At 36.7% G+C, this 27,669-nt stretch overlaps 1 protein-coding gene across 9 annotated transcripts in view; it reads right to left on the reverse strand.

Annotated features, from left to right (window-relative positions):
- Positions 1–27,669, reverse strand: part of THRB (thyroid hormone receptor beta) — a 288,188-nt gene that overhangs the window by 242,000 nt on the left and 18,519 nt on the right. For 2 of the 9 annotated variants that reach the window (XM_039343666.1, XM_039343663.1), the window contains exon 1: positions 6,027–8,425. The exons of 2 other annotated variants lie outside the window; for them this stretch is intronic. The gene's annotated coding sequence lies outside the window, so the exon portion shown is untranslated. Of the gene's footprint in view, positions 1–5,697; positions 5,756–6,026; positions 8,435–27,669 lie in introns of those variants that run through there. 5 more of the 9 variants (XM_039343671.1, XM_039343667.1, XM_039343668.1 and 2 more) reach the window with 5 other exon arrangements.

The raw sequence follows: 27,669 nt of genomic DNA on the forward strand, positions 1-27,669 counted from the left end.
AATTTTTACAAAAAAAAGGAAAAAAGAAAATTGGAGATATGAAGGGAACGTTTCATGGGCATGAGACGGGCATGATAAAGGACCAAAATGGCAGGGACCTAACAGAGGCAGAAGAGATTAAGAAGAGATGGCAAAACTACACAGAAGAACTATACAAGAATGAGCTTAACGTCCCACATAACCACAATGAGATGGACACTGACCTTGAACCAGACATCCTAGAATGTGAAGTGAAATGGGCCTTAGAAAATCTGAGCAACAACAAAGCTAGTGGAGGTGACAGTATTCCAGCTGAGCTATTCAAAATCTTAAAAGACGATGCAGTAAAAGTGCTACACTCAATTTGCCAGCAAATTTGGAAAACTCAGCAGTGGCCACAGGATTGGAAAAGGTCAGTTTACATTCCAATTCCAAAGAAAGGCAATGCCAAAGAATATTCAAACTATCGCACCATTGCACTCATTTCACATGCTAGTAAAGTTATGCTTAAAATCCTACAAGCTAGACTCCAGCAGTATGTGGATCGAGAACTACCAGAAGTACAGGCAGGATTTCGAAGAGGCCGAGGAACTAGAGATCAAATTGCCAACATATGCTGGATCATGGAGAAAGCTAGGGAGTTCCAGAAAAACATCTACTTCTGCTTCATTGACTATGCAAAAGCCTTTGATTGTGTGGATCACAACAAATTGTGGCAAGTTCTTAAAGAGATGGGAGTACCAGACCATCTCATTTGTCTCTTGAGAAACCTATATGCGGGTCAAGAAGCAACAGTGAGAACTGGACACGGAACCACTGATTGGTTCAAAATTGGAAAAGGAGTCCGGCAAGGCTGTATACTGTCGCCCTGCCTATTTAACTTATATGCAAAGCACATCATGAGAAAGGCAGGGCTAGATGAAACAAAAGTTGGAATTAAGATTGCCGGGAGAAATATCAACAACCTCAGATATGCAGATGATACCACTCTAATGGCAGAAAGTGAAGAGGAACTAAAGAGCCTCTTGATGCGGGTGAAGAAGGAGAGTGCAAAAGTTGGCTTGAAACTCAACATTAAGCAAACCAAAATCATGGCATCCGGCCCTCTCAATTCCTGGCAAATAGATGGGGAAGAAATGGAGGTAGTGACAGATTTTATTTTTCTGGGCTCCAAGATCACCTCAGATGGGGACTGCAGCCAAGAAATTAAAAGACGCTTGCTCCTGGGGAGGAAAGCTATGGCAAATCTAGACAGCATACTAAAAAGCAGAGACATCACCCTGCCAACAAAAGTGCGTATAGTCCAGGCCATGGTTTTCCTAGTTGCAATGTATGGCTGTGAAAGTTGGACCATAAGAAAGGCTGAGCGCCAAAGAATTGAGGCCTTTGAACTATGGTGCTGGAGAAGACTCCTGCAAGTCCCTTGGACTGCAAGGCGTTCAAACCGGTCAGTCCTAGAAGAGATCAACCCTGACTGCTCTTTAAAAGGCCAGATCCTGAAGTTGAAACTCAAATACTTTGGCCACCTAATGAGAAGGAAGGACTCATTGGAGAAGGGCCTAATGCTGGGAAAGATTGAGGGCAATAGAAGAATGGGACAGAGAATGAGATGGCTGGATGGAGTCACTGAAGCAGTAGGTGTGAACTTAAATGGACTCCAGAAGATAGTAGAGGACAGGAAGACCTAGAGGAACGTTGTCCATGGGGTCGCGATGGGTCGGACACGACTTCGCAATTAACAACAACAACATAAGTTACATAATTTATCACATAGCAGAATATATTATCACAGCCATTCCATATTCCTTTAATACCTCTAAACCTTAACATGCCTGGTTTAAATCAGCATTCTATTGGGAAATCACTGGAATAATCACTGTTGCCTAATTCATAGGGATACATGTCAACTTCTACTATTAGTCTGATTTTAACAGTGCACATATATATCACCTGCTCAGGAAGGAAGTAGAGGCAAATGTTTAATTATTTGGTGGGTATAGTTATCTAATCCCTTCCATTCTTGTATTTTTTCTTTTTTCATTATTTACAACAGAAAAATGATGGGAAATATGTGCATGTAAGTATTTCTTCATTAAGTACAGTTTTTTCAGATAGGGGGGCAATTGATTTTATCAACTGATTTTATGGGCAACTTATCCTGCTCCTTTTTATCTTTTTACAAGAGGTTTAGGGTCTTTTCAGATCAATGAATATTGTTTTACACCATTGGTCATAAATTGCTACAGGAATTGACTATACAGCTTGTTGCCAAACAGATGTCAGGGTATTATTATTATTATTATTATCGATCATCGCACAGTATTATTATTATTATTATTATTATTATTATTATTATTATTATTATTATTATATCTTGATTCTCTCCTTTCCCAGATATGTCTTTTTGTAAATTTACATATTTACATACATACATTGCTTTTTTTCTAAAAAAAAAAAAAAAAGGTGCCGGAACTCACACATGTCATACAACCCGCCTTGCCTACCCTATAAGGTTCCATCCAAAAAAGGTGCCAGAACTCTGTTCTGGACATTGTATGAGAAAAAAAGCACTGCATACATACATACATACATACAGGTACACAAAGGTGTAATACACATATATATACATTTCTGAATAAAAGATATCTTTAAGATAGTTTCCACTAGTGCGACACTTTAGTTAAAATGGATGAAGAATCTTGTTTAAGATTTTGTTGGCATATATCAGTGGTGGCGAACCTATGGCACAGGTGCCAGAAGCGGCACTCAAAGCCCTCTCTGTGGGCACGTGCGCCATCGCCCCAGTCCTAGGCCTTCAGCTGGGTTTTATAAAATCTTTTCACTTTAGGCCTCTGCCATGTGTGCAAAAAAAAAAAAAAGGTTCAATCAGTCAATTTCAACTTCTCGCGGGAAAAAAAGATCTTGCAAAGTTGGAATTGATTTATTGAACTTTTTAATTCCACCCAGTCTGCTGTTACCACTGCAGCCATGCCCAGCCAATGGGCCACACTCAGCCAATGGGCCACACCCACCCGGCACTCAACGATGTATAAGTGGGTTTTGGGTTGCAGTTTGGGCACTCAGTCTCTAAAAGGTTCGCCTTCACTGGCATATATAATGATTTGGGAATGATAGTGGCTTTATTTTGGATAAATATTATTTGTTAATGTTCATGTATAAAATAGGTCACAGATCTCAACATACAGATTCCAATAGCACATAGCTTCATAAAAGCTATCTATGTATTTAGTTTAATACATCGGCGGAGTTCACATTCTTATCCCAGAATAGCCAGTCAAGGAATCCTGATCCAGAAATGAGTTTGTATTTTTAGGTTTCAGTCTATAAATCAAATCAGTGTCCATTTGATTCCAGTGAATAACATGCAGTAAAACTGATTCTTTGCAAAACAAGCACTTGCACTTCAGATTTTAACATATTAAACAGTCTTTCTTTTCCTAAGGAATCTTATTCTTTCCTGAAATTCCAAGGGAGCTAGGATTTCTAAAAAGACAAACATCCTCAGCAAGCAATTCACAAGATCATTTTGAAGAAGTCATAATAGTTCAAAGTGCTGTAAATTCATCAGGATCTGTTTACAGAAGTGTTACATCACTTTTATACCAGTTTAAAGATTGTGGCTTGTTCCAAAGAATACTATCAATTCTGTTTGGAATTCATGACTATAATAATGTTTCCCACAACTGAAATTCCTAGACTAATTTATAAAGAGAAAAATATTGCTAAATTTTAAATTTATAATTGGATATCAATTTGTTGTTTACTGAGACTCAAAACATAACAAGTAGAAGTAAACAGCATAGTGTTTTCTGTATTCTAAAAAGATTATGAGAGGGGATTAAGGCAGAAAATATTGTTTACGTATAAAATAGTAACTAGTGTCTTCAGATAGAATTACAAAACTCCACTGGGAACCCTGTAATGTTAGTCTCAGGAAATGCATGGCTTCAGATATCAGAAATATGGTTTATTTGATAAAACACAAGACATTAATATTTTTCATGTTATACTAACAACTAGTCTTTTCCGTATTATATACTAGAACACACTAAACCAAAACCAAATAAATCTTATAATTCAGCTCTGACTCTGTCAATGTTGACATTACTGGGGTACATGGATCAATGATCTGACTAACAACTCCTAATGTTCCTATGCTTAAATTCATTACTGGATTGCTCAAAACATGCTTCTGAAAAGGGTGTTGTTGGGACAAACTGTCCAAGAAGAAGAACTGGCTTTCAAGAAGAACACACTTCATTTTAGAAGAAAATGACAGATTTTATCAGACTAATGATTAATGAATATCTATATGCAAACCTATACAGTAACCAAAATAAGGAAAGAAAATGATAGCTATTTCGGAAACAAATATTTTCATTGTCCTTGTAAACCACTCTCATGTTATTAGCTTTAGTGATAATAGTTGTAGAATACTGCCTCAATCTGCGCCCTTCTGGATATATTGCACTGTAACTGTTTTGTTGAACAAAGGAAAGGTTATAGCACCAAACATTTGTAGGGCTCCAAATCAGGAAAGCTGCCTTTTTGGATTAAATCTGGGGATGATCAGACTCAACTTTCTACTCTACTCCTAGTAGGCTTCCTAGGTTTTCTTCAGATGAATTTGAACTACAACTCCCAGGATTCTCTGAAAGTGTAAGGGCAAAATGGAAAACAAGCTGGCTCAAATCGCCCAATAAAGTACATGCTTGAGTAGGGCCTTGAACCATTATCTTGCCAATCCTGTTCTAAGATTTGAACCTGCCATTTCATTTGAACCTGCAACAATTAGACTTGCAATTGTTAGATTTCCCCATAGGCCACAATGGAACTAAACCCAGCACATCTGATGGCTGCCAAAAGCTGTTTTATCAGCTGTATAATAATGCCTCTGGATAACCATCAAGGCTGCTCTTGACATTTCCCAGAACACTGAGAAATACATGTAATATTGCTGATTATTTAAAAGGCTGCTACTTTAGATACAGTTGTAAATTGAGGTGGAGGAGGAGGAGGAGGATCTGAAAATGAAGTATAAAATCATATAATAAATATATTAGTTGTAGAAGATCTCAGCGTCAACTGCTTTTTAAAAAAAATTAGCTATTGAAACCTGATCCTGTGTAAAGTCTTCCTACACAAGGATTTGAGTTTGTTGGAGAACAAAGCACCCTGACCTCAGTTCTAAAAAATATTTATTTAAGATTTCAGCTGACATACAAGTCAGAAAACTTTAAAACAAAATCAAGAAGAGCAACAACAAAAAAACCCCACATCCCACCATTTTTTTCTGAAGCATCTTCAACAGACGCCCACACAAACATGTCAGACACCCGGAGTCTCTCTCTCCCCCAATCTGCAGCGTAACCCGTTTCTCGCGAGTTGCTGCAAGAACATCTTCCTACAAGATCCCTTGTCACATAACTTACTCATCATGGAAACTTCCACTCTTTCCGTCCATCGCGACTGCACCGACTATGCCACAGACATTAAAAACAAACAAAAAAGCAACATACTTTAGACAACTAAGTACACATTGGGCGGGACAGCTATTGTTTTTTTTTTTTTAATTTATTTTTTTAATAAAGTGAAAAATCCTGCGATGACATATTCTGTCAAGAGCTAAGGTGGAAAACCCCGATTCACTTCTCGGAAGGAAAAAAAAGTCAAACACAGACATATACGCTCACGTACAGGAACGCGAGGAAAAGAAATCTGCAGTTTATCTCTTCCATCCTCGGCTGATTGATCGCGACTGAAATACATAGAAATGAAAACATTTGACGAACACAGATCCTTGGAAATACGATTGCTGAGGTCCTGTACCATTTCCCTCCCCTCCCCTCCCCCTCAGCTAAAGTAGCCCCTCCAATGTGCGTTTCAGACGACCCCAGCCAGTTTCTAAAAATAACCCGTTTCCAAACATCTGCTATCACATCTGCTCCCGTTTCGGTTAAGTCCAGCTGGGAACTCCTGCCTAGAGTCTAAGGAGATAAATCTGACACAACAGCAAACCCACTCACCGAAAACAACTCCGCAGCCGGGATCAAGGGTTGTTGTTGCTGCCGTTCCGGCCTGTTTTCTTCCCTTACTGGTGCTTGTTATTCTAAAAGGTGCCAATACGGGTGAAGTGGGATGCGGGAGAGAATCCTCCGCTTCCCTTTCGACCTCCCAGCCTGATGGCGAGCAGCAGCACCTAAATCAGTCCCACTTCCCAAGCCGGTTTTTCTGTCTCGGCGTTGGTGACCTGGTTTCCCCTCGCGCCCCACCGGGAGCCGGAGGCGCAGAGGCAAGACGCAACACCCGCCCAGCCAGTGCTGAAAAGCTGGAGATGCGAGTACGCAAGGGGGAGAGAGGCGATAGAGTTCAGTTCAGCCCAGCCCAGCCCAGCCTAGCCTAGCCCAGCCCGCAAAGAACGAAGGAGCCAGCCAAATGTAGATCTAGCCCTCCAGGATACAAACGGCAGCCCCCTCTATCTTTGCTAATCGACGTGTTCTTCAGTGTCGGTATGTTTCATCTTTCCTTTCTAGCACTCAAGCTTAGCACACAGGAACTAAAGTCGACGCTCAACGCTGTAACACGCCTCGCCGGGAAGTGCCCGGTTCTCCTCCCCAGCCTTTCACTTCCTTGGGACTGTTTTGGCAAGCCCCAGCATCATTTTTGTCGGAGAGTAAATGCAGATTTGGAAATAGCCTCTCCAAGCGGAAGGAATCGACTGAAGAAAAGGCTACCTTCCTGACTTAAGCAATTCCTGGCGTTCAGGCGTCCGTTCAACTGTTGCCAAACTTCGCCAAGGCAGGTTTCACTCGTGAGGCTGTTCGTTCAGCATTTCCATAATTCTCCCAAGAAACGTGGGATGTTTAACTATGTATTTATTTGGCTAAGGACAGAGGGAACCTTCCATTCCCTAAGAAATTATGATCAGGAGGGAAAGAGTTTAAATTCCAACTTCAGCTGTTATAATCTAGAAATTATCTAACCATAAAATCATCACTGGCAACAATGGGAGCTCAGCATACCCTTGTGTACCTTTCACAGGTATCTACTGAATTATAACATTGCAAAAATCTTTCATATTAATTTCTTTTTTAAAGAGAACCACAAATTAACCATTATAGATACTACAGTGTTGCTTTATGTGGATGCATTAAACTGATACTTAGCTAATCATTTGTAAAACATTTCAGATTGAAAACCACTTTTAAACCACTTTTATTTTCATTCTTTTCAGATATTAATGCTTTTCAGTCTTAAAATATAAATATTTTAGGTACAGACTTAAAACAAATTACTGGCTTGAAGTATCAAGTAATTGTACTGTTTTGATTTCGGAAATTCAGGTAGATTTCTTTATTAAATTTATATGTCTTCCTCTTCCTATTCAGAGATAGACAGAGATGATAAATAGCCCCACAATGTTATTTATGATATGCCTTTTTCTTGTAAGAACAGTAGCATTAAACACAAATGACAGAATGCATATGTAGTTTTTGTTTTGATGCAAAATATTTAACATTTATTAAATATTTCAGGCAGTATATTTAAAATAATATTTCAGCCACTCTGTGAGTCACAACATAAAGGATTTCAAATCTACCATCAAATTACATATATTTCCTAAATAAAACTAGCATTACTCTTACAGTATATCATCTCAGCTGAAACTATCAGCAATAAAAACTGATTCATACACTGTCTGGGGATCAATAGTAAATATGAAGATGTGAGAAAAGCTAAAGGCTTGCTTATATTTACACAATTGTCTTTAATAAACAATATTTAATAAACTTTGTTTATTATATGTAAATTCTTATCAAATTTACAGAAAGGCTACAATCCTACCCTTATTCAAGAGGACGTCATCCTAAATTCTCTCCGATGTAGTTAACTCTAAAAATTGTATGCACAGTATTTTTTTCTCAGATTTGAAATTTGATTTCTTTCCTCTTCCTTTATAAGTATGAACCATATACTTACATCTGTTATCCAAGCAAGCCAGATGATTTCTAGAAATGAAGTTTAGTTTTAAGTTGCAATAGTTCAACTTGGTAGGAAACTAAATGAATTAATCTTTAATGTGAACTTTTATTCTCATTCATTGTGTTCACTCATTGAAAAAAAATGATACATTTATGTAGCTTTCCATAAAGTTGTTCAAGCTTAAAAAATGATTAGGAAGAAAAGCATCAGACTTCACAAGAGAACAAATGCAGTATTTCTATTCATTAAAGTAGCCCAACATTTTTGAGGTTTTTGGATGAGATTCCCCCCCCCAAAAAAAGTTGCTGTTATAACAATATCATTTAATTGAAGGATTTTTTTTAAAGAAACAGCTTCCCCATATTTTATTTATATGTAGCCTAAAGTAAGACAGCTTTGATAAATAGCAGAAAGGTGTTGTATTTATGTAAACTTAAAGAAAGGTGTTGTATTTATGTAAACTTTCTGAATCATTTTTGAAATATGTACAACCTTTGTTTCTTTTTGTAACAATAAATGCGTATGCTTTTAACTAAAGACTGATTTTTTTAATTATACATGTTTAAGTAGTTAGGAAGATATTGGACAAGTACTTCTGTAAACAAAAGTATATTATGCAAATATTTAAAAATGTACAATACCTTTCCATTTATAACAAAAAATGAATCTACATCAGGCCCACTTAGCCTTAGTTATTGGAGTTACATCCCATGACAATATATATAATTTTCCATCCTTTAATTTTATCCTCACAACAATCCTGTGAGGCAGGTTGGATTGAGAGTCATTTAGTGAATTTTTGTGGCAGAATGATGATTTCAGTCTGGATCTACCCACTCCTAGTCTAGCATTTTAACTACTATACTTCATTAGTGAAATTGATGGAATATTTTAATAGTGAGTTAACCTAAATACCATTTATTTCAGTTCATTCAGTCTAAATCCTCCCAAAGGAAAGATTAAAACTAATAAGCTTAAAACCATCAATTACTTTTATAATTGTATTTATTCAATACTTTGGTATTTCCTAAAATACCAATCTAGATATGTCACCATTTATGTTCAAATATTTTTAAAACAAAGCCATTGTTTCCAGGTTCTATAGATTTACTTCTGAACTGGAAGAGAAATAAGCTATTTTGAGAGTTCATAAAATAATCCAAAAATAAGAAAAATATTTTAGAGAAAGAAGCCATTAATATTCAAGCAAAAAACCTGAAGACTTAAGTATCTAAATGGAACAATAGTTTCAGGACTTTAAAAGAAACTGGAAACTGGGCCAGGAGGCCCTGAGTCTCTACAGCTAATCTCTAAATCTGAGATGCATTTGGAGATATATTGGTGGGTGAGAGGAATCATAAATTACATCAAATGTTAGTTTGGAGAAGAGGAATAAACCTTATTCCATAGCCTACAAACCTATCAAACTCAGCAAAACCAGCATTCATTTAGCAGCCACAGAATGTCAAGCCAATGTCATGGGAATTTTAGCATGGAGGAAAGGTAAAGCATGATTGGTAGAAGAGGATGTAAGAGATGTCAATAAATCAATGGTTGTTGATATCTAATATGACATTATTAGGCTCCTTTTGTTTCCAATGACCTTTTAAATTATCTATTAGCAGCTTGACTATAATTAAAAATAAAATAGCTGAGATAGCTATCATTAAAAATTGAATTATTAATTATTTGAGGTTAGGGTTTATGTTTGTATATGTATCTGGCCACACACATACTATTTACATAGCTGCTGATCTCAGAAGAACTGACCCTAGTGTCCCTGGGCAACTTATAGTAATAAAATGATTTAAAAACTATGTATTTTTTTTTAAAAAAAAGCAATTTCAGATATTTGATTGACAACAGAGCCATCTCAAGATCTCACCAGTTCCCTGAGATTCCTAGACTTGATGACAAAATCAGATCTTGACAGATCTGCGGAATATAAAAAGAGATAGAGCTGACCTCATTTCAAGGGCAGGGGAAAAAGTGTTTTATAAGGTGGGCATCAGGGCAGAATCTTTGGGCCGTCAAGTGTAGTTGCCCAAGAAACAAGGTAAAAAGTAGAATAAGCAATTGTCAGTTCCTCAAATGACCCATCACCATGCCATGAAGAATTTGAAAGGTCAAAACGAGCACTTTGAATTGCAAGGAGGAACCAAGTAACTGCTGCTGTTTTAGAAGCACACATAACTATCTGTGCCACTGCATTTTGCACTAGCTTAAGCACAGCGTATCCGGTCAGAAGGCACTAGGGATGAGTAATTAGAACATAGTCCCCCAAATCAGGAATAACTGTGCAAATGCCCTTCTAGCCATAACTGCCAACTACTATTTGAGCAGGAGTCTTGACTCCAGGAAGATCCTAAGATTGTGCACCAGGTTCATCTGGGACCATCTAATCCCTTCCAGTGCCAAAGATGGCATAGTTTTGGAACCAGCACGGCCCAAAATCTAAAGCCACTTTGCATAGCCATATATAAGCTTGAATGGATTATTTGTAAATCACATTCCAATTATTTTGCCTTCTGAAATAGGTACTGTAATATCAAGGAGACAAGCCCATAACCAACACTTGAATAGGACTTAATAATCAATCGTAACTACTTAATTGTTTCTTAGATACAGATTCTTCATATACTCAAACTGAAATCTAATATATTCTTGTTGGCTAAATGAAAGAAAGCTTCAAATGGTTGCTAGGTACAAAAACAATGAGTAATCTAAAATGTGAACTAAACCAATGTTAAATTGTACTTGCAATTTCACATCATTTAGTACTGAAGATTAAATTAAAATATAAATTGAACACTTCTGCCAAGAATGAGTCACCTACATGAAATCAGTATGAATTTAGGAACAGAAAAATTCTCATAGAGTATCTATGTGGATAAGAAACCATTTAATAAATATAGGCTGTATGTAAATCCAAAAATGAAAAAAATCACCTGTAGTTCAAAAAAAAACTCATAAATTAATCTAATTCAGTTACTATTTAACATCTTCTGTTTGTAGAAAAGATTGAAGAGTGACTACATAAAATAATAATATGATGAGTAGACATCGTTTTGCAATTATGAAAAAGCAGACATACAGAGGTGTGTCATGAACAAAGAAATAATTTATTTCATGTCCGCTTACTCTTCTGCATTGTTCACAAAAGTGAAATCTTGGTACATTAATATCATTATCAGCAATATTAAATATTATAGTTCAACTCCAGAAATAGATGAAGCATGATTTGCCACATGTTCTTGCACTCGGACGAATCAGAAGAATGTTGTAAAAGTGTAGTATTTTTAATCAATCCACAGCCTAGCAAAGTAAGATTATAGATTTACAGCATTTTCTTCTGCAGAACAAGATACTATATCAAAGTGTTGTTCTTCCATCCATTCCATCTTAGTTCTAAGAATTTGGCTGAGGTAAACTTGCATTAAAAATGAATGAGTGAATGCCATGCTGAGTGAAAAAACCCTAAAACTTATACTCATTCCTAAGCTATCATACCGTATCATATCGTGTAGGAAGCACATCACATTAGTAATGGGGGACTTTAATTACCCTGACATCAACTAAGAGACAAACTCTGCACCAAGTGGAAGATCAAACAGATTCCCGACAAACCTAGCAGACAACTTTGTCTCCCAAAAAGTAGAGCAGGGAACTAGGGGATCAGCCATATTGATTTAATTCTCACTAACAGATGAAATGATAGGTGTTGAAACCACAGGAACCTTGGGGGGTAGTGACCATGTAATATTGGAATTCAACATTATGCAAGCACAAGCAATAGTACACAGTCAGACTACAGTCTTGGATTTTAAGAGAGCTAATTTCAACAAATTTAGAGAAAGCTTGGGAAGGATTCAATGGATGAGAATCCTCAAAACAACTCAAGAATCTTGGGAAATTTTGAAAAGTGAGATAATAAAAACCCAGTCTAGCACAATACCAATGAAGAAGAAAAATAACAGCTCTCAAAAGAAACCAGCACGGCTGCATAAAGAACTCTCTGATAAATTGAAAGACAAAAAAGACAAGTATAAAAAGTGGAAAGAGGGGCACATAACTAAGGCAGAATATCAGCAAATAGCCCGAGTCTACAAAGATGAACTAAGGCTTGCAACAAAAGTCAAAAATAACAAAAAAGCTTCTTTCAATATGTAAAAAACAAGAAAAAAGTTAAGGAAATGACTGGTCCATTAGTGGGAGAAAGTGGCAAGAAAGTGACAAGCAACAGGGAGAAAGCAGAACTACTCAACTCATTTTTTGCATCCGTATTTACACAAAGGGAAAAAACAGTCCAACCTATCAAAAACAGTACCGTAAAAAACAGATTAGAAACACAAGTTAAGATAGGCAAGAAAATGGTAAGTGAGCCCCTGTCCACCCTAGATGAGTTCAAATCACCAGGACCAGATGGATTACACCCCAAGGTTCTGAAGGAACTGGCAGATGGGAACTCATCAAATTTGCCGATGACACTAAGCTGGCAGGAATAGCCAACACTCCAGAAGATAGGCTTAAAATACAGAAGGATCTTGACAGACTTGAACATTGGGCGCTATCTAACAAAATAAAATTCAATGGTGAAAAAAGTAATGCTCTACATTTAGGCAAGAAAAACCAAATGCACAAGTATAGTATAGGTGGTACCTTGCTCAATAGTAGCAACTGTGAGAGTTGGAATTGTGTATGTTTAGTTTAATGAAGAGAAGGACGAGGAGGGACATGATAGCAATGTTCCAATATCTCAGAGGCTGTCACAAAGAAGAGGGAGTCAAGCTATTCTTCAAAGCGCCTGAAGGCAGGACAAGAGGCAACAGATGGAAACTAATCAAGGAGAGAAGCAACCTAGAACTAAGGAGAAACTTCCTGACGGTTAGAACAATTAACCAGTGGAACAATCTGCCTCCAGAAGTGGTGAATGCTCCAACACTGGAAGTTTTTAAGAAAAGACTGGACAGCCATCTGTCTGAAATGGTATAGGATTTCCTGCCTGAGTAGAGGGTTGGACTAGATGACCCCCAAGGTCCCTTCCAACTTTATTATTATTGTTGTTGTTGTTGTTGTTGATATATCGTATCATATATCTGTAGACTCAATATAGACTATATAATTATACATCCATGCTTGCTATGAAGTGTTTAACAGAATGAATTATTAAAATGTACTGTATACAAGTTTGAAATGATTTCTTTTAATTCTCAATACATAGCACATGTTATCCATATAATGTTATTTTTGTATTACAATTCTTATCCTTGACCATCATAACAACTAGAATCCTTAACTATTATCACAACTGATATTTGCTGATAGTTTTTATTACTACTCAAAAAAGAATGTAAAATATTGTTCTCTTTTGTTCACTCTCCTTATCATCAATTTCAGATAATTCTTCCTAAGAAGAAATAAGAAACGTATATAAAAATGCATGAGAAAAATGGGGAAGGATTTCAAAATATTTGACTTATCTGTTCTTTGATATACACAGATTCTAGATGGATGTATGCACTGCCCATAATCAGTCCTGTTGTTATTGCAGAAAATTACACACACTCTATGGGTGTACAAATGTAATATTGAGGAATGCACTACATATAATCAATCTGGTTACTACTGTTTACTTCAGAGTACAGAGCAGAGCACACATTTATATTTTTAAAATTAAAATGTATTTTAAAAATCTGTGTTACATACACAGCATAACATTTGTCATCAATGACATCATTGGCTTTAATAATGGAAGAGAGGAGAGGGGAGGGGAGGGGAGAAAGGAGAGAAGAGGAGAGAATTCTTTATGCTTCCCTCATTATTTATGCATAGAATGCAAACCCAGAAAAATTACAGCCAACAGTCTAATTTCGACTGAAAAATATGTGGTTTAACTCAGCCTCACTAATAACAAATTAAAAACATTCTCACTCTCCACTTCCATTCAGCTTTTCCATCTTCTGTCTTTTATCATTACTCTAGAAGCCACACTTGTATTTAAAATTTGGGAGTGGTTTCTCCAGAGCAAATACTATTTCTATTTAATTATTTATATTAAGTTTTATTTAATTTCATGCCTGTGCAATGATTGCATAACATTCAGAGCATTGTTGTGTCTGATAAAATCTAGTGTAATAAGAACATACAGTAGTATAATTTTGATCATTTTCTTGATCCCAACATGAAAAAAACCTGTAATCTCAAATCCTTAGATGTAGTTCTAAGAGTTTTTCCAGGTTTTGCCAGGGAATTATTATGTTTATCATGACAGAAAGCAAACATGGTGAAACACATGGTAAATAAATATTTTATGTGGATGGAATCAACTTAATTTAAATTGCATGTATTTTAAATTTAGCCTTTGAATTCATCTTATTTCATCGTGACCTTCCATTTTTGGAAAATAATTATGCTATAATTGATGGGAAGGGCAAGAACACTGAAAAATTGTGTTACTTGCTCACTATCAGAACAAATAGGAAGAGGTTGTAATTAGGCAACTACTAGAATAGAATAGAGCTAGAAGGGACCCTGGACATTTTCTAGTCCAGCCCCTGCCCAAGCAGGAGGACCTACACCATGTCAGACAAGTGACTGTCTAGCCTCTTCCCAAAAATCTCCAGTGATGGAGCACCCACGATTTCTGGAGGCAAGCTGTTCCACTGGTTAACTGCTCTCACTGTCAAGAAATCTTTCCTCAATTCCAGGTTGCCTCCCTCCCCCATCAGTCTCCAACCATTGCTTCTTGTTCTGCCCTCTGGTGCGTCAGTGAATAACGTGACCCCCTCTTCTTGGTGGCAGCCCCTCAAATACTGGAACACTGCCATCATGTTTTCCCCATTTCTTCCCTTCTTCAGACTAGCCAAACCCAAGTCCTGCAGTCATTCATCGTATGTTCCAGTCTCCAGGCCTTTAATCATCTTAGTTGCTCTTCTCTGAATTTTTTCCAAACTGTCAATATCTTTTTTATGATCTGGTGACCAAAACTGGTTGCAGTACTCCAGGTCTGGTCTTTTTAGGATTTTATAAAGTGGTAATAATACTTCGCGTGATCTTGATTCTATGCCTCTATTTATACAACCCAGGATTGTATTAGCTTTTTTGGCTGTTGCTGCACACTGTTGGCTCATAGTCAAGTGATCATCTACTAGGACTCCAAGATCCCTCTCACAGTTGCTATTTTTAAGCCAGGTCTCACCCAATCTGTAATTGTACCTTTGATTTTTCCTGCCTAAACATAAAACTTTGCTTTTCTCCACATTGAAACTCATTTTGTTGGATAGGGTCCATTGTTCTAATTTGTCTAGATCTTTTTGAATCCTGAGTTTGGCTACTCCTGTCAGTTTGGTGTCATCTGCAAATTTGATGAGTTCCCCTTCAATTCCCTCATCTAAGTCATTGATGAAGATATTGAAGAGTACTGGTCCTAAGACGGAACCTTATGGTACCGAGTGGTGGTTTGCTTCAGTTCAGTAGAACCGATACCTAAATTTTGCTGCATTCAGAGAACCAGCTGGCTTCTAGAAGTCCAGTCTAGGCCTCAGAGGCGTCCCAGGCCTAGAACAGCCCATTGGAAGTGCATGGATGCCACTTCCGGAAGTCCATTCTAGGCCTCAAGAGGCCCAGGCCTGCATCGAATAAGAGAACCAATTGTTCAGGTATTTGAATTCCACCACTGGTGGTACTCCACTGCTTACTTCTCTCCATGTGAATGTAGTGCCATTGAGGATTAGTCGTTGGGTACAGTTTGCCAACCAGCTACAGATCCATCTGGTGGTGATGTTGTCTATTTCACTTTTTTCTAGCTTACCAAGGAGTAGGTTGTTGTCTACTTTATCAAATGCGTTACTGAAATCTAAGTATACTACCTCCACACCATTTTTCTGACCTACTAGAATGAAATAAGATTGGTTTGGCATGATCTGTTTTTAACAAACCCGTGCTGGCTACTAGTTATAACTTTGTTTGCTTCTAGTTTTTTTTTTTTTTGATTATCTTTTCTAGGATCTTCCCAGGTATTGATGTTAAACTGATTGGTCTGTAGTTTTTTGGGTCCGTTTTTCCCCTTTCTGGAAGATAGGAACCACATCAGCCCTTTTCCAATTCTCAGGTACTTCCCTGGTGCTCCAGGATTTATGAAAGATGTGGTGCAATAGTTCTGAGATAACATCTGCCAGCTTCTTCAGAATTATGGGATGTAATCTGTCAGGTCCTGGTGATTTATATTCATTAAGGTTGGATAGGTGTTCTCTTACTATTTTCTTGCTTATTTTAATTTTGTTTCTAGTCTGTCTTTTGCAGTGGTTTTTTTGGTATGTTGGGCTATAATTTCTTTTTATGTGAAGACTGATGCAAAGTATGAATTAAGCAGCTCTGCTTCCTCCCTGTTGCCTGCTATTTTCTTGCCATCATCTCTCTTTAGTGGACCTAAAGTTTCCTTAACTTTTTTCTTATTGTTAATATGTTGGAAGAATCTTTTTTTATTATCCTTGATTTCTGTTGCAAGTCTTTGTTCATTCTGAACCTTTGCTTTCCTGACTTCATCTTTGCATGTTCTGGCTGTTTGCTCATAATCAGCCTTAGTTATGTGCTCTTCTTTCCATTTTTTTGTATTTGTCCTTTTTGACTTTCAGTTTACTAAAGGGACTAGTAATCATCTGAACTTAAAGCAATGATGTTTTCCCCAAACAAATGATTTATTTACTGTTAATAATGGCCCTACTCCCTTCCACAAAATTAAGAAATAGCAAAAGTGCTTGCAACACTTTTGTCAAAATGGAATGTCAAAATCCTTTTTTCAGAACATAACTGATCTTCTAAAGGAGTTTTATTAATAATTGATAGCAAACTGGCAACAGGTTATTAGTACATGCTTCAGCAACCTTCTAAAATGTTTAAATTAGGTCAAAGTGTCCTATAAAGAAACTCTAGGAAAAAGCAAGCACTGAATCGTTCTTTAAACCTAATCACTGAGATGCACAGAAGACAAGTGGCGCACCTATCTATGATATAACACAGTTTTATATATATAAATATATAAAATAATTTTCTTAGGTGTGTTATATTAAGGATTTGGAACAAATGTAATTAAGCATGATTGTCTCTCCAAATTCTTTTATGGTTGTCACCCAAGGAAATTTTTAAGAAGAGAAAAGATAGTTACACAAACTTGGTCAATCTATGCTGATTTATCCTAACTTTCTTGAAGGCTAAATTAAAAACAAGTGAAGAATGGGAAACAAAAGGTTATACTTATCAAGAATTTAGTAGACAGGAAGATTTAAATTTGACAAGAAGAACTATGATTTTGTAAATGAGAAAACTGACTGAACTGGATTTGTGTAATAATGATGAACATATCACTAAAATATATAAATGTATTAAAAATGAATACGGAAAGTGAATTTGTTAAAGACTGGATGATGGAACAGACAACATTTTGGATACAATATAATGTTTGATCAATGGGAAAAGATTGAACTTTAAATTGAATAATAATTTGAATTTTTATAACCTCTGGTATCTAATATAGGACAAATTGTCAAAGAAAGTGTCAAATATATATTAGAAATGCAATCAATATGAAAGCAGTTTTCATCTCTTTGCTGGATGTGTAAGAAAGTTAAGAAATATTGGGATCAGATATGTACTTTAATTCACAGAATTCTTATAATAAATGTACAATTGAAACCAAATATTTCCTTTTAGGCTTTATGGATAAACAGTTTGAAAGACAACATGGGACTTTATTTCTATAAATAACGACAGCAGTGAGACTTCTGTTTGCACAGAGATGGAAATATTTATAAATTCCTACAATGGAAGAATAAATGCTAGAGTTATTAGAACTGGCTGAGGTAATAATACTAACTACTTAAAGAAAGATTAATTAAAGAAGTCTTTTTCTAGCTTTGTTTCTACCGGAAAACCCTTTTTGATTTTTTGCTTAAAACTGTAAGAAATAAAACTTTAATTTTGGGATTTCATTGTTTATCATTATAGAAATATTGTGTATTATTGCCAATTTTAGAATAATAAGTTAATGTATTTTATATTGTATTTGTTCCAAAAGAAAGTGAGAAGTTTTTTTTTACTTTTTCCTAATTTTGCTCTTTTTCTGATCCTTTTTAAATTCTTTTTTGTTTCCTTGTATTTTATATTTTGTTGAAACTTAATAAAGATGTGATGGGAAAAAAAGAAGCACAGAAGAAAAGTAACTACTCATATTGACATTAACTGGAATGAGAAGAATCTTAACTGAATTTAACATTTACTATAGGAAAGAATATTTACAGATAATATTCCAAAACCAAAGAAATAATTTTTGCAGTGACATAAATGGGCCCTAGATGATAAAGATATAGAACAAGTAAGATTATTTAAGTATTTGGGTATCCTGTTTAGTGAAGTGGAAAACATCAATAAGAACAACAATCATGAGATCAATGATGACCATTTCCTCCATCTTTTACTCAAAAAGGAGGACAGTTAGTACTGCAGCATTGAAGCTCTTCCAGGGGAAAACATTATCACAGTTGGTATATGCGGTGCCATTTCGGAGTTTCAGTAAACTAGAAGAATTAAAAATAGTTCCAAGAAATTTGCAAGATCAATCTTAGCTATACCCTCATACATATCAGCAGCAATATTGAAATTATAAATGGACATGCCATTATTAAATATAAGAGTAAAGAAAACAATAATTTTATGTTATAGAAAAGTATCCTTTAAGCCTGATATTACTTGGCAAAACAATGCTTTAACAAACAACCTAATGAGAACAGATGGCTGGATCTGTATCTAAAACTACTCTCACAACTCTTTATAAATCATGAGCTACTGTATCATACATTATTTTTTAAAAGATTTTAGAGAAGCTTGAGAGCAGATATGTAAGTTTAAGTTAGTTAAGTAGTATGATTTTTTTAAAGAAGCAAAAGAAATGTCACATTATTTAGAACTGTTCACACCCCGTTGCTTGACACAAGCCTTTACAGAACTTTACTTCCAAACAATGCCAATAGCTTATCGGATGAAAGACACAAAGGAATACCATCTGCTCTCCATTTATGCATCTGTAATAATGTACAGGTAGAAGATTTGATCCATAACTTATCATGAAGCCAGAACTAGATTTATTACATCCCTGCTGATCCAACTAAATCAATCTAATTCAGAAGAATAAAAAGCTATTTTTTGCGGTAGGATGAAGATAAACATGTAACAAAACAAGTTGCATTATTTGCAATGGCTGCAAGGAAGATACGAAAACACTCCCTGACCAATATTGTTAATAATAGAGGAAATATATTGAATGATGTGATTGCTGTAATTTTATATGTATTTTGCTAAAGGTTCTGGTTGCAAATAAATACTTAGTAGTAGTGTAGTAGTAGTGTTAGCCTTTATAGAAATTTTAGCTTATCTGCAAAAGAAATAGGCAATTCAGGGAGTATCAGAGTTCACAAAAAAATGGATATTTCTTTATTTAAAGAAAACAATATGCCATTTTACTAGATTTTTATGACATCCTTAGGAAACACTGAAAAATGTTTGTGTCTTCAACCATTATTCGGCAGCACTGGTTAGTTTTGTATGAATTAAACAGTTATGAAAAATTACTCATTACTACTGAAATATTTTGTGTCTGGAAAAAGTAACATTCTAGAGTCCCTATAACTAGGATGTATATATGCAACCTTGATCATATGCAGCATGCATTATCTATACACTGCAATCTGATTATTTTGAGATAAACTCTCTGGTTTTGCTCTGGTAAATAAGACCAAGCATATAAAAATATGAAAGAATGCCATAAATGGTTGCCACGTCATGTATTGCCTGTGGGCTACACATTGCGTAAGCCTATTTCAAATAACAGCTTTCTCAACTTATCTTGGGCAAACAGCCAACAGCATTTTTACCATAGGTAATCAACAATTTTATTAACTAAAGGCATAATGCAATCGTATAAAAAAATTATGCTGTGGTTGAGACAAAAATGTCTGACTATGGAAATTCAGTTCTCTTTCCAAATTTCCTGATGTCTTACTGTGAAAATTCAAAGCAAATCTTGGACAGTCTGTACTTTCAAACAAAAAAGGACTATTTTTATTCATAATGTCATATATTAATACCTCACATAAAAGCATATTGGTATGAAAACAATGTATCCCACAAATTATCCTTCCAATCCAAAAGTATTAGTGATCTACTTTATTATATTGGTTGCACAATTAGTAATGGATTGGAAATCGGGGACTAACAAACAAACTTAGAAGTTCTTCCTATTTCAAATAATTACAATGATGACAAAATTATACTTTATAGGAGTCAGCTATTTAGATACACAATAGGAAGTTGTAATAAAGATGGTCAATACCCATGTATGGAGATTACTAAGCTTCTTTGAGACCAGTTCTGCAATTCTCCTCCAACAAATGTGTACAAGAGGCAAGAGGTATATATGTGCATACTGTGCACTGGAAAAAGGCCACACTATCAAAAAGGCAGGGACAAATTTATGTTATTTTTTCTTTTTTAATTTTTCTTTTTCCTTTTTCACTTTACAAAAAACAAAATACAAAATACACATTTTTTCCTTAACAGTACTGTGTCCTATATCTCTTACATATATTTACAATTATTTACATTACTTCTCATACTTTTTTATTCCTCAGTTCTAACCAATTGTAATATTTGTCCCATATCTCATAAAATTCTGTTGCTTCCTTGTCTTTTATTTCTAAAGTAAGTTTATACATCTCAGCGCATTCTAGTATCTTATGTTATTTTTTTCTAAAAGACTTTTAAAAATAGGTTACAATTTGCAGATACTATTAGAAATAAAACATTATATTGGAAGGGGGTATACAATAGGATTACCTTCTCTTTACTGATCAATTTGTACTTGGTTCACATTCGCATGTAGTTAGGCAAAACTGCATTTAATCCATGCAAGTAAGGATTTCACCTAGTCCTTAACTTCTTGATGAGTCTGAGTCTTCCATACATAAATTAATAAGATTAATTTATGTTTTTGGAGTTCTTTGGATGTAGCAATAATTTCTGTATATGAGCTGATATTTCTGGGCACTATTAAATTGTCAAAATCAAATACAATTTTTTTTGGGCACTTTCAATAGTGCTGACAAATAACTTCAGATATTTAGTCTGAAAATACCTAAATGTATAGTATATTTCAGATGATTAAACTTCAGATGTATATTTGCATATATGGGCTTCACCTAAATGAATATTGGAGAAAAATAATATTTTTCAATTAAAAGTTTTGGTACTGATATTATCTGAACTATTTCATTCTATATATACTGTATATGTCTTTTTAAATTTTAACTTAGATGAATTTAAAAATTCTCCTAATTTTTCAGCTATAAAAATACAATTGAAAATTTAGATCAGTGATATTAAATTTCCAAATTTAAATTTAAGCTACAATGCTCATTTTCTTTCTTAAATCAAGAAATGACAGAGTTAACTATTGGAAATTTGTTCTCCTGGACAATCTTAGATTCAGCATATTTAACAAGTTAGAAAGTGGAAAATATGGTTTTCCTATCTTAGTTACTAAGGAGGCATATGGAATAGTGCCCTAATTTCAGTTTTATCTTGATGATAATGATTAACTAAGATTATAGAGTATTAAATCTCTTACATTTGCATATTGAAGAAAGCAAAAAGTACAGATTTAAAAAGGTATTTTGTTCTAGAATTAGGAACAAAATATAGAATCCTGGAAACTGAGGGAATTTGCAGCCTTCCTTTATTAATGAATTGATTGAGGTAGAGTCTCTGAATATTTTGAATCTTTTCTTCCTGGGTTTTTTTGCAGCTGGCATGGAGCTGTCATTCACGAAATATGTTACTAATAATTCTGCTCCTATCTGGTAGTATTTGTGTATCTAAGTATATCCATATCTACGTTTTGGCATGGTGAATGATATAGTGGATATAGCGGAATCCAGATTTTTCACTCATATAAACAGATTAAAAATTGTTTACTGTTTTCCCACATCCATACTTCAACTTCTCCTAATATAGGGGAAAAAAATGATACAAAGTTGTGAAGATGACCTAAAGCACCAGGATAGTCCTTTATGAGCATATTTGCAAAGACACAGACATTCAGATAAATATGTCCTACAAATGGCAGTTGACCTAGGGACAAGCTTATAGTCACAACAAAGTGAGAATTAAGAAATATATATATAAACAGTGCTTTTTTTGTAAAAAAAAAAAAAGTGCTGGAACTCACGCATGTCATACAACCTGCCTTGCCTACCCTACAAGGTTCTATCCAAAAAAGGTGCTGGAACTCTGTTCTGGGCGTTCTATGACAAAAAAAGCCCTGTATATAAAAAAGAAGAAACCCTCACACTTCTGAGGGCTTTGTTGTAGGCCATCCAGAAGATGCTAAACTCCATAGATGGTTGAGGTGTAGCCTGCTGCTTTGAAGAAGCTTCTAGCAAAAGAATGGGCTTATGTTTGAGCAATATATCTCTTGTACTTTTCTCTGTATTTTAAATTGCCAAGAACTGTTAGGAGTCAGGTATGTATAAATTTAATAGATAATATTAAAGCTTTAAATTAAGTAATAGATAAAGTAGATAAATTATAGTTTAAATAAACTAAACATATTTCATTGATTATACTCTTTAGGAATGGTTATTATTCCTGATTCCTAAAAGAATCTCTTAATTCAGATACCCAGTGCTGCCAAGACAGTTTATTAACCCACAATCTGTCTATAATCTTTCAAATGTGGGCATTCATACTTGAAAATAATAATAAGGCAATTATGGATAGATTTTGTTGCTGTTGTTTAAGGCAGGGCTTTTCAACCTTTTCACTCATTGTACCACTTTTAGGATATGGCAATATCCGGGTATCACCAGTCGCCTAGCAAGATGTCAAAAACTTGATGACCAAAAAAAAAAAAAAAAAGGAAAAAAGTGATAAAGTACAGGTAGTCCTCAACTTACAACAGTTCACTTAGTGACTGTTCAAAGTTACAATGGCACTGAAAAAAGTGCCCCCCCAAGCCACAGCCAAGCAAGACACCTGCCTCCCGCCCGGCAGTGCTCTTCCTCCTGTCCAAGGTTTTCATTGTTGTGGGCATTTCTATTGAGGATTGGCAGCGGGGGTGGGGTGGGATGATGTTTGGTTTTTATTTTCCCCATCTGCTGGGTGGCTGCAGCAGGTTTTGGTCACTTCACATGACCCTGGGACACTGTGACCGTCATAAATATGAATCAATTGCCAAGCATCTGGATGTAAATCATAAGACCCTGGAGATGCTGCAACATTCCAGCTGATCGGCACTTCTTCTGGGCTCAGCAGAAGTGCCAGGATCAGCGCTGAGCTCCAGCTGGAGCCTGGCACTGATCCTGGCGCTTCCATGGGCCCTGACAGTCCTGAAAAAACGCTGATCCTGGCGCTTCCGCTGAGCCCTGACAGCCCTGCAGCTCTAGCCATCTCTCGCTCAGGCTTGTGCGGTGCTGCCACCAGTTCAGCTCATTCCCCTCCCCCACTACCACTTTTCTAGGACGATTGCGTACCACCTACCAGGTGCCAATATACCACAGGTGATACCAGTACCACTGGTTGAAAAGCCCTGGTTTAAGGGATGGAAATATAAGTACCCAATGTTAAAAAGAATACAATTGCAATCTTTAATTATGTATCTTTTCAAATCTAGATTGAGATTTTAGAATCCCCTTAATATTACAGGATTTAAGTGTTTGTTCCAATACAAAAAGCCTACAATGTATTTATGCATGATTGTTAGATAATGCTAAAATTATTCAAAATTTATGAAGAGAAAAGGAATATGAAATTAGAATGCCCAGCCAAAGAGTATTAATTGAATTTTATATGTGGAATATAAATGTATAAAATTCATGGGTTCAACTTTCTTTTGGAGAAAAAAAGAGTTCTTAAAAGGCAACTGTAGACAACATAGAAAATTGCCTTGAAGGATAGGAAGAACCCTCACTACCAAAGCAATTATGAGATAAGTGGGGCTTGGGCCTGTCCAAGAAAATATCTCAGACAAGTCTCTCCCTGCTTTACAAGAAGATAAAATGAAGGAGTGGGAAGCACATTCAGACCTGCAATATTCTATTAGTATAGTTCTTAAAATACAAATAATCCTGACTTATAAGGCACTAGTTTCCTAGTTTGGTCTATCTTATTGGGTTAACATCAACCTTAGCTTTTCATAATGTGATCACATGTTATAGTGGCTTTATTTTGCATAAAAAGTCATTTGCATATTTGCTTCTGAAAGGCTAATTGCTTTCTGTAAAAGTTCATATTTTTTTGAAAGTTAGCAATAGTTTGGAAATTAACAGAGCAAGAACTGTGACTCTTAGGATTCAACTCTTATGATTCAGCTGTTGTAATTCTTTTGCTCTGAAAAAACTTGGTATGAACAATGATTGATAGATGCTTAGTCTCCATCAATGATATGGTGGCCTGAAGAATTTACGTCCCTTCTAGTGTTTTATTACCATAGATTATGATTGGACATTTGTACTGCATATAAAATTTTATATATTGTGGTTAAATGACTAACTTCTGCAAGGAGGATGAAGGACCATTAAGATGGGTTGCCCTAGACATCTGAGAGATCCAGCAAGCTTCCTGATAGCACTGGGTATTTTCTCAACATGATCTCTAGAACATGGAAGCATTTAGGGAACTGAACAGAATCACCCACAAAGCTTTTTCCACTCCCTAATCCCATGCAACTCCCTGGTTTAACGAGGGTTCCAGAAAATGAAGAAGGCAAAACACATCTAGAATGACACTGACATAAAAGAAGCAAATAGGACACAAGTAAGAACCAGGTAGCAAAGAAAAATTGCTTTATACCTTACTGTGTCAATAAAGTATCAGCGAATTCCACTGCTCAATGTCCCACATTCTTTAGGAGAATGATATCTCAGAAGAGCCAGTGAAAGTAAGCTGTGATTGCTTAGCTGACCATTTCATAAATAAAATTAGTCACTTTGCATTGGAAGCAAAATAGACAAAAGTATTGAGAATTCAAATTTTTTGGCTAATATATGATATCTTATCTCTAGGATTCTACGGAAATTGACAGTGTCCTCTGCAATCTGAGCTCCACCACTTGTAAATCAGATGTCTGACATATTTGGCTAATCAAAGCAGTCAAGAAGAGAACAAGGAGTTGAATCCAGAACATAATCAATGTCTCCTTGAGAGAAGGGAGATATCAGAAGCCCTTAAAGAGGCACTGATTTGCCCAAGATGCTCAATACAAAACTAGACAACTGCCATCCTTTCGCCAACCCTTCTTTTTAAAGGTTCTCTCTTTTAAGAGAAAAGAGTTTGGAGAAGCTTTGGAGGTAAATTCTTGGCAATCTGAGGTCAGGATTGGATATGGAAAATATTAATCATGATTTTGGATGATGTGATTAGGCTGGATGATAGATTTATTAGCAGCATTCTATATTGCCAAGCACAGTATCCTTCTGGACTACCTCTGAAGTTTGGAGCTGGTAGGATACTGCTACCATCTTTCTATTCCTTCCTGAACATATGGATTCAGATAGTAATTGCTGGGTGAGAGAGAGTGAATATATTGGTCTTTCTCCCATCCTGTTTAATATCTATATGAATTCCTGAGAATAATTCACACAACAAAATTGAGGAGCATCTACGTAACACACAATTTAGTTTCAGAAACAATCTTGGTACATGAGGTGCACTATTCAGCATTCAAGTTGTTGTACAGCATTATAGAGATGTCAATCACAGTGTTTATGTTAAGACTGCTAACGTTGGATGTTCTTGCTTGCCATATATGAAGAAGCAAACATGTTTTATTTAGCCTGCATATCACTTCTAGAGTTAAAGCAGACAATACTAGCCTAACGGATGGGAAAATATGCTAGTTAACCATAACAATATTTCAGTATAGCATTGCCAAGGTCAACTGTAACAGGAGGAGTATGGGAGGGACAATTCACACTTCGAACTAATTGGAGAATGTGATTGATGACTGTAAAATGAAGGAGTGAGTTATGCTTTGTTACAGGTGATTGGGGTGAGAGGATTCAGGTTTTGGCTTCATTATTGTATGTGCCAAAATTATGAGGCAATAAAAGGATTCTTTAAGATAAATAAGCCTCAAAGTTCTTTGAAAAGCTGCTTCTTTTCGGAACCATGACATCAAGCCAAAAACAACAAACTTTTAAAACCATTTATGGGTCCCTTACCCTAGTCACTATCCCTAAACTAACGGGAATAGTTTGACAAAGATTTGGGGAAGATCTCGCCATGGAAGAGGAAGAAATGCCTGAGGCCAGCACCCCCCCAGCCGCAGCGTCCCCAGGTGGGGGAACGACAGCAGCAGTAGCTTCCACAGGGAGGGGAACGACAGCTAGCCAGCTGGTGGAGAAGAAATTCTTGAAAATTCCCCAGCTGGGAGCAAGGCCAAAACTATCAGGAGAGCTGATTTGGTCGTCAGACTGGAATAAGCCGAGTGAAGGCTCTGGAAGCTTCCATACAGCCCTGCCAGCAGATGAGCGTGAGTCACGACAAAGGGATTCTTACATATCGCATATGCCCGGCCGTCTGTCACTTAAGACTCGGGTGAGTGGAAATACCCACCTACAGCTCACAGTGGGTCATTAGAATACCTGGCAGAGAGATTTGAAGAATTAGAAGTGTGGAGCAAAGAGCAGCTCCCATTGAGAGAGGCCCCCAGCCCCTCCCTCACAGATCAAATAGCTTTTCAACCCCTGGGGTCCCCTGCCAGGGCCTCCAGCCCCACAGAGAGAGGAAATCCCAGCCTGGGCCCTCTACAGCAAGGTGAAATTGGGCAACCCCCATAGATGAGTGATCAGCCATCTCTGAGCCAACATCAATTAATAGAGGCCTTGCAGCAGCTTGGGGTGGTGCAAAAGCCAGGAGAGCTGCAGCCGGTGAGCTTGCAGATGAGGGAGGCCCAGCAACAACCCCCACTTGTCCAGCAGCCATTGAGGGGCCTACAGCAGCAGAGGGCGTCACCACCCCCTGCAGTCCAACAGCAGAGAAGACCACTACAACCCCCACTTGCACAGCCACTATTGAGAGGCCTACAGCATCAGGGGGCACCACCAGCCCCCACTGGCAGCAGCAGAGAAGACAGCAGCAACCCCCACCCAGACAGCAACCTGGGGAAGACCTCCAACAACTTGAGAGGCCAGTACTACTGGTATGGCAACAACAGCCAGGGTGGGGCCAACTACAACTGGGGGCACCACGTCAACAGCAGAGAGCCCAGCAGCCATTGGATCAGCAGGCAGGATGGGGCCAACAGCAACTGGGAGACGAGTCCAGCAGCTGTGGAACCAGCAGCCAGGGTGGGGCCAGCAGCAACAGCCCCAATGGGGGTGGCAACAGCCTGTGTTTGCACCACCCTTCAAAGCAACCTTCAATGGGGACCCAGAGAAGCTGTTTTTTTTTCTCAACCAAGTGCGTTCTCACTTGAATCGCTGGGTCTACCACTATTCGGACCCAGATGCCATGGTCGACGTTATTGCATCCAACCTAGAGGGAGAAGCAGCTGAATGGCTGAATAATTTATATAGTGAGCAAGCCCCCGAACTGGGAGATCCCCATCTCTTTCTCTTAGATCTGAGAGAACGATTTGAG

This window comes from Crotalus tigris, unplaced genomic scaffold (genome assembly GCF_016545835.1).
Source record: "Crotalus tigris isolate CLP2741 ecotype Arizona unplaced genomic scaffold, ASM1654583v1 scf7180000017871.4482833, whole genome shotgun sequence".
NCBI lineage: Eukaryota > Metazoa > Chordata > Lepidosauria > Squamata > Viperidae > Crotalus > Crotalus tigris.